Here is an 8,855-nt window from a genome sequence, read left to right as displayed (position 1 = left end):
TGGCAAAGTACTGAGAGAGAAAAAAATAATAAAAGTGGCATCATGGCAGCCACAAGGGAGGGTGAAGAAAGACAAAGAATCTGTCAACAATGTTGTGAGAAACCACTGTGTTTTTCACTGTCGATATCATGCAAATCAGTTCTTCCATTTTTTTCTTTTCTTTCCCAGGCACCGGCTATGAGAGGAGACAGCGCTGTCACGATCTCGCTTCGTTCACAGAGAGTTTGACAGTGTTTTGGAAGTGCCGCTAACTTAAACGCTCTAATCACCAACACTGTAACATTACCTCCAGACTGAGAAATACATTTTGTTTCTTCCCACAAACTCCACTGTATTGACAGTGGAGCTGCCAGACCCAGCTTTTTCCTACTCTATCTGCAGCTCATCTCCAAAATGGCAGACGTAGATTACAGCATAGAATACAGATAAAAGAACAGAGCTCGGTCTTGCCATACATGTTCTGGTAAATCAAAGCCAAAAAAAAGGGGAAGATCATTTTTCTTTTTAAGTGCGAAGAGAGATCTTTCAAAATGTTTTAAACGGACAGATGGTTAGAGACCGAAATCAAACAAAATTCAAACATGAACCTATCACATCTGGATACATTGCATATCAGTGAGGGCAACTGAGGATCATCTGAATACAAGTACTTGTGCGTGTGCTTGTGCGTGCATGCATGATGGCTGAGAGTGTGTGTACCTATGTTCGAGGAGAGTAGCTGATGAGCTGGACTGCATGTGCAAAGAAGAAAAGCTGCATTCAAAAAACTTTGCTTGAGTGTCCGTGTGTGTGTGTGTGTGTGTGTGTGTCTGTGTTCTTGTGTGTGTTCTTGTGTGAGTTTGGCTAAGCCAGAGCTCCAGTGCATCTCTCCAGAGTGCTAAAGTAGGCCAACCCAATCTATCTCAGGGAGGAGCAGAAGAACTGTTGTTGTGTTTTCTTTTGACAGTAGAGGTGATAACGTCCCTCGTTATGCAAATGAGCATCCCATTATTTAAGCTCAGTGCAATGCAGGGGAGCTGTCAGTGCCGTCACATAAAAAAAAAAAAAACCCTCTATCTACCCTGCCTTTTTTTCTCTACTTTCCCCTTCTTCTCTCTTCTCTTCTTTCTGAACCAGATTTCCGGCACCTGGCAGCACAAGCATCAGACATTGATGTGGAAGACGACACCGCTTCACCAAAAGACATGTCAGTCTCAGTCGCTCTCTCTCTCTCTCTCTTCTCTCTCATGCACACTTGCTCTCTCCCTCGCTCTCTCGTACCCTCTTCTTTTGCACACGCCCGCACACATGCACATTATAATGCACTTCCTTTCCCCTTCTTTTTTTTTCCTTCCCCTAACCTGAATCCATGTATTTATTGAGTAACATGCATGAGGAAGCACTAGAAAGCTCTAGACCCCTGAGGTGAGCGCAGCACATTGCTATGCACTTGACCTCTTTGTGCGAGAGAGTAGGACATTGATAATGAAAGTGCGCAATAGGGACATCCAGGGATGCTGTGGCTCTTAGTGACACAGACTACGTAACTGAAGAGCTTCTTCATTTGCAACAGAAAACACAGGCCGCGTGCTACGCCCGCCAACTACAGTTTAGTTTAGTTTATTTAATATTCATAACGTAGATCTAGACGATGAATTTGGTTTTTATGGAATAACAGTGCTCCAATTATTGTGGATAAACTACGAATCTCTGCCAAAAAACTTCCATCACACAAAAATGGAAAACAAAAATCGAGACAATGCAATTTGAACAATGATGAAATGACAAAAAAAAAATCCTTGAGTTGAAGGTTTGGAATACGCCCACCTATGGAAGGAATGAGATACAAACATAACTGCATCAGTTGGCAGTTAGGACAACAGCAGGACCACGCCATCATAACAATAATAACAAGATCTAAAATAAGTCCTGTGGCAGCTCTGAAGAGGCTATCCAAAACATTTTAGCATTGCTCTGCGCGAACACACCCATCCACAGACAGAAAAACAAAAGAGCTGGCCTCTAGAAGAATAAAAAAAGAAAAAGAAGAAGGATGTTGTCAGACAAACTAGGATTACAAGCCAACACTGAGGCGCTTGGCACAAGACAGCCAGACAAGGATATCAATCAAGCCCGGCGTACCTCAATCACAGAGCTGACAGCAGCATCCCCTCCCCTAGTCTTTGTACTCAACAACACTATACATGCCGGGCATGGCTCCAGAACAAGGTAGGCGTTTTACCTCTGTGATCCCCTGCCTCCTGGCCAACCCACAGCCCCACTGAGCAGAACTGAACCCTTTTCAATGTCAACAACCACTGGGGCAACACCTTAGGCCTTACGTAACATTAATGCTAAGACTAAGCCCGTGTCCTGAACGTTTAATCCCTGCTCTTGGCTCCCCGGCAGCAGCAGCAGCAGCAGCAGCAGCAGCAGCCCAACACTGCCTGAGGTGAGGCTCTGCAGCCGCTTAGCCCCGTGTCGGTGCCTCCCCTCGCCCTCAAACAACACCCCATTCCCTTCTCACCGTTGCCACCTCTGCATTCGCCTACGCAATCACGTCCAAGTTCCATTCCCTCCTTCCATCCATCCATCCCCAACTCACTTCTCTCTCCGCCTTTTTTTACAGCCTCTAACCCCCCCCCCGTCACTTTTCCCCTCACACATCGCCCCCACCATCCCATACCAGTGCCAACAAGGCAGCTCCCGGATAAGAGCCCAGTATATACCCACCTCCTCCTCACCAGCGGGCTCCCTTCCCTTCCCCTACTCCTTATACCGTCTCCTCCCTCGTGATGTTAAAAGAGCATCGGTTAACCTAACAGATTAGCACTGAATCACTCAATCCAATTTAGCCCTTGTGACGCCAAGAGACGGCGGTAAAATGGAAGGGGGAAATGCAGGGGGAAACAAGCGCCCACTGCTTAGTGAAACACGGTCAAGTGTCGCAGGTCAGGTAGCCTAATCCTCACAAGGATTTTTCACAGGGGATTGACACTGACACCTGACCTTGAGAGGGCAAATGAGGTGAGGTAGAAACAAAGTATAGGAGAAATGGAAGACATACACACACACACACACACACACACACACACACACACACACACACACACACACACACAGAGCGAGACAGAGGGGAAAAAAGGACTAACAAGCTGTTACACATTAAAGCCTATTTATTAATCCCAAAGAATGAGGTGGTAGGGGAAGAGGGAAATGAAGTATACACAAAAGAGTTTCTTAATGTATCCCGTAGAGTCGGACTAATGCTGGTATATGCCTGCATTCACACCCGCCTGGTAGCTGGGAAGGAGGCCGAAGCTGGAGCCTGCTAAGGTCAGAGAGCGCGCTGGCACCAAGAAGACAGAAAGACAACTGCGGTCCCCTCTGCTTGTTTTATATCCCGGGTCCCAACTCTCTCTCTCTCTCTCTCTCTCTCTCTCTGCCCGTATAGTGTTGGAGAGGTGACAATGAAAAAGAGAAGGAGAGTGTAAAGAGAGAGAAACGGAGAAATGGAGAGAAGAGAGGGAAACGGAGCGGAAGCATAAAGAGGGATCTTTTTGAACATGCAGGCACCAGGCCTCTCCAGGGGGAGGGGAAGAGCTGTGCCCACGACCCTCCCATCTGTTAAGCAGACGGACAGAGAGAGAGGGAGAGAGACATGGAGAGAGAGGGATAGAGAGAGAAAGAGGGAGGGAGGGAGGGATGAAGGTTGGGGGGGAGGATGGGAGAGATGGTGAGGGAGCAGCGATTCAGCACATAGATCTAATGAGCATTCTCTCTCTCTCTCTCTGTGTCTCCGAAGTGGGAGCTTCGAGGACGATGAGATACATATACACTCAGCGCACCACAAGGCTTGATTCTAGGTCGCCTCTCTCCCAAGTGTTTAGTCACTAAAAACTAATATACAGCACACGGCGGTTTTTCACATTCTAATAGATGGTCTGTAGGGGTGCTTGTTAATGTAGCGTTGTTATTGAGGACATACACTGAAGAGGACTGGAGGGGGGGGGGTGAAGAAGTTAAACTTTACTTGGACCCATGCTCGGCCCTAATTTGTCACTTTGAAAGACAGCTGTTACAGAGATTTTCTTGTGAATGAGGATGAGGGACATGCCAACAAATGAGAGGGATTGTAGAGGAACCCACTTCTTAGAATGCAAGTAGCATGCAATCCTCTATCTATTTCTGCATTCAGAGAACTGTGAGGTAAAATGAAACTGGTCCTCCTGCACAACATTCAACGTGTGTGTGGAAATGTGCTGATGCCGATGTTCCTCGAATCCTAATTCTACACGTTATAGCAAATTGGGGAAGGTGATTTATCATGACAGGATTGCCGATGTTTTTCCAAGAATCCCCACCTCGGCAGCTCGGCCTCGGCTCATGGTACATCTGCAACACATTTGGTAATAGCATGTGTCCTGAACGAAAAAAAAAATTATATATATATATATATTGTATATAAATATATAAGGCTAGTATCCCCTATCCTCCTAGGAAATGTGGTTGTGAGGATTTGAAATAACATATTACACTGCCGTAAGTAAACCTTTTAGGAGGTGTATGCTACATTAAATAAACGCTCTCTCTTTTTAAATAAACTCCCATTTCCTTGAAGAGGAGGATGGAGGGAAAAAAAGTGCTTTAATATGGTTTTCCAAATACAATCCGAATGTCAGTACACACTAACAGTGCACCATTTTTACTTCAGCATTTCTGTAATGTGGAGGATTATTTTCCTTGAGAACGTTAAACCTTTTTTTTTCCATGTGTAGATTTTTTTGGAGGTTTCTCATTTGTGTTTTTGATGTAGCTATATGTGGGTGTGCCGGTGTTTGTAGGTGTGTGTTTTTGTTTGTGCTTTATTTGGAAATAGTGGCACCCGGCACTTCATCTCCTGTCTGGTTGAATGGAGATATACCAGCAGAGATGAGAGGAGGGAAAGGATGGAGAGAAGGAGCGAGTCGATGGCCAGGCAGGATGGGAACAGGAACAAAAAACGTGTATCAGGTCTCATTGTGCCTCTAATGTCATTACAGGCAGTGACTCCTCTATGTGGCACGACACACTCCCCATCTGTCAGAGCGAGATAGGCAGGGTGACGAATGGCTATCACTGCTTCTTCCCTCACCCACCACCACCCCCCACTCTAATGTCTGTATCTTTTTGCGAGTGCCGGGAGAGAAGAGTGACCTAAACCTGGGCGGTAGCCCACGCGTAGGTGGGCCTCTATGGCTCTGAATCTCATAGATATTAGGACTAATTTAACATGTTAGCGGCTAAAGAGATTAGCAACATGTACATCTGGGGATTAGAGTGATAGAGGTGGATCATCTCATAATGTGTTCATTCCCTTTCCCCCCCCAGTGATCGTTCTAGCTAAAGTTGAATTTTAGAGGCTGCATGTGTGTGTGTGTGTGTGTGTGTGTGTGTGTGTGACGGAGGATATGTCTTCACCTGTCTCTCTCCATTAGCTCATGGTTTAGTTGGATCATTAGTGAGACAGAGACAGTTTCACATGTATTCTATTTTCAATCTCAATGTGCCTTTGAAGTGAGACACCTGTCTATTGATGAGGAGGAGAGTGAGCCAATAGCCTGTGGTTGGCACAAGTTCCATACACTCTGTCAGGCACTCATAAGTGTGATTGACATCATGGAACAAAGTAAGTTGTTATAAGTAGCAACTCAGGTGCTAAAAGATGAGCTCTGAATTTCTCGCCGACCCCAGTTGGACCAATTTCTCAACTAGAAACTTCATATCTAACTTTAAACTTAATTGATTTCCATCCTAATGAGACCCAGCCAGCACCGTTTCCCCTCTTATCCTTCAATCCAACAGCTCTGCCCCAGGGTCTTGGACGACAGAAAGACAGGAAACACACACACACACACACACTCATACAGACGGTTAAGCGGAAGGATGTGACATCAGCAGGCATAGACAATCAAAGGTGCTAAAGGTGCTTCCTTCCCTAAATCACTCACAGAGCATAAATTGGGAATCCAAATCCAATCGCCTACAGCATGATGACAAGCGAAAATAAGCAGAAGGAACACGCTTTCTGAGAATGAAATACTTAAGGCCTAAAACAATTATTTGTCTTTATTTTTTTTTACTGTACAGTGACCTTGAGTGTTAAGAAGGGCGCCAGCAAAAAAAACATATAATAATAATAATATTTTGCTTTATATGAATTAATGGGCTTACCATGTGTAATATTTTCATTGCGAATTCAAACAGTCAAACAGTGTTCTATTTAGTTATTAACATTTAAGTTTTTTCAACCAAGGAACCTGTCTAAATGCAGCTGTAAGAATATTGCCCATTTAATTTCCATTTGTGTATATAACATAATATACGATTGGTAGGTTGAATTTCATCTTATTTGTATTTTAACTTTAACATATTTTATTGTTAGAGACTTTTTGCCAAGTGTAGTGTGATAGTATGGTGTAGAACAGGAGTGAGAAGAGGATGGAGCCCTGCCCTTCGTTTGGGCAGCTGCACGTCTCACTCAGCGCCAACAAACAAAGGGCCTTGGGCCATCAGAGCCAACGGAGTCAGGTAGCCATCCGTCAGAGCCCGGATGGAGACAGGTGAGAGCCATCTTTCCATAGCCCATTGCTGACTTCCCCAAGGACAAAATGACTTGACACAATGTGTCAACCCCCCTCTTTGAAAGCAGGCCAAGGGCTGTAAAGCCACAGCTGCTAGGCCAAAGGCAGACGAGCAAGAGGGCACACGTGGAAACGAGGTGTAGCTAGACAGGCGGGGATAGGGAGAACGGTGTAGCGGCCGTGGATAAAAAGGCATTCCCTGTCCATTGTCAGCCGCGTTGTGTTTTGACAGTGGCTTATGGCCATGAGTGATAAACAAATAAACCAAGAGGACCGCAATGACAAACTTGCCAGACATATGCCCTTGTGCCAAGCTGGAAAAAAATGGTATCAGAAAAAAAGGAGAAGAGAAGAAAAAGCAGAAGCTTGGGTGAGCCACAATTTGCAGAGGCCCCGGAAAAGGCTGGAATGAATCACCATTTAGTGCATTCAGTCTTTCCATGGCATGAGCAAAAGGAGTGGCAATGGACGCATTCAAGTATAAAGTAGAGATAGAGAAGATGATAGACAAAAAAAGAGAGACCGGCATAATAGGGTGGACATAGTCCAAGGTGGAAACTCAGTGAAGTTGGGAAAAGGAGGGGGGGGGAAGAAAGGTATTGAAATGGTTTTGAATTGGGAAGTGGTGCAGATTGTGGTGATACACACATCTGAAGTTTAAACCGAAATAACCCAACTTAAGTTCCACTTTATCAACACTGCCGCAGTTTCTTTCACTTCTCTTACCCTCTATCTCTCCCTCTCTCTCTGTCTCTCCCTAGTCGTTGTAAAATCATTTACAAAGCTATAGCCGCAGGTCATGTTTTCCAGCGAGTGCAAAGCCACTGTCTCAATTCACATGTTGCTCCGTGCACCGCAGGACCCAGGTGTAACCAACCACTGACACTGAAGGGACGGGAACAGAAAATGAACACACACATGTCATGGACACAAACTATCACACATTGTGCGTCTATACTGTATATGCACGGATCACAAGATCCCCCTGCTTATCTTGTATGATCGTAAAACGAAGCAAATGAAATAAATAAATGAATAAAAACAACACCGTAATGAACAATGAACCAATGCAGTGGGATTGCAGTATGAAGCCTTCAATGAGTGTACACCCAGCCCCCACAGGGACAGCCGGGAGTCATGTCACTAAGAACACAAAGCACTGACATGTTCACCCAATTATGTTCCCTGCCGAGTATGACAATGTCTCAGGATGTTAGCAATGTTCTCCAGTGTGGGGGGAGAGAAGGGCAGAGAGAGTGCGAATGTGTGTGTGTGTGTGTGTGTTTGTGTCATAGGTTTTAAAACTGAGGCTAAGGGCTATGCTGCATAGGTTTACGCTTACTAATATTCAAACACAGCAAACTTCCAAGTACTCATGTGCCCCCCCACCCCCTCCACCCTTACTGTATCAACACCAAAAGTCGCGGTTGAGACGATCCGCTGATGATTTCATCACACCCCCCATCCTCTTTCTCTTTGCCACAGCATTCTAATCACCCTAATTAAAAGCTTTGTTCATTTAGAAATCTCTGATGACAATTTGTTTCACTCTACCCTACAGCAGTGGTGGCTGTGAAGAGAGGAGAATTAAATTTGATCTTCTGACAGCAATTATTAAATGCTCCCTCCTGGCCTCAATTAAGGCCCGCAGGCTAATGCTAACATGGCTAACTCGCATGCAACCACGAGATGCCGGCACACTTCCTTTTTTTTTTTTAAACCAGCTTTATTTTGTCATCCTTTTCAGCATGAATGTGTTCCGTCTCATCTGCGAGAGCATTTTCAACTTGGCACGTATATGGAAAAGCGTGCTTCCCCACGCGTCATTATCTGTTTTTCATGTTCGCTGATGGGAAGGAGCGAAACTAAATGATTTCCATTTTTGTCTGTTTGTTGTTAAGTCAGCATGTGGGGACGGATTGCTCTGCGGGGGAAGTTATGGAATTTACTATCTTCCGTTGTCTCGTGGCATCAGCAAATTTGGATCAGCGCAACGATACTATTACGTCAAGTGTTTATTTTATAAGTTGTGACGAGCAAATCACTGAAGTGGCTGAACACTGGTGATGGCCTCCACTGCTCTATACCGTAAGGACGTGTGTTCACTTTGCTGAGGTTTGGCTGTATATGCCTTAAATGGAATTAACTGTAACCCACTTAAAGCAACAACAAAAAAATTTAAAACTATATACATTTTAAATAGCTAAACATGTTGTTGTAACACTCCAACAGCATTATGTGTCATGGTCGCTT

At 44.9% G+C, this 8,855-nt stretch overlaps 1 protein-coding gene across 8 annotated transcripts in view; it reads right to left on the bottom strand.

The window, feature by feature from the left end:
• mef2cb (myocyte enhancer factor 2cb) overlaps positions 1–8,855 on the bottom strand; it is a 62,942-nt gene that overhangs the window by 38,040 nt on the left and 16,047 nt on the right. The gene's annotated exons all lie outside the window — the stretch shown is intronic.

This window comes from Ammodytes marinus (assembly GCF_949987685.1).
Source record: "Ammodytes marinus genome assembly, chromosome: 2".
Lineage (NCBI taxonomy): Eukaryota > Metazoa > Chordata > Actinopteri > Uranoscopiformes > Ammodytidae > Ammodytes > Ammodytes marinus.
The sequence above is the reverse complement of the archived record's forward strand: the minus strand, read 5'-3'. Positions and strand labels throughout refer to the sequence as shown.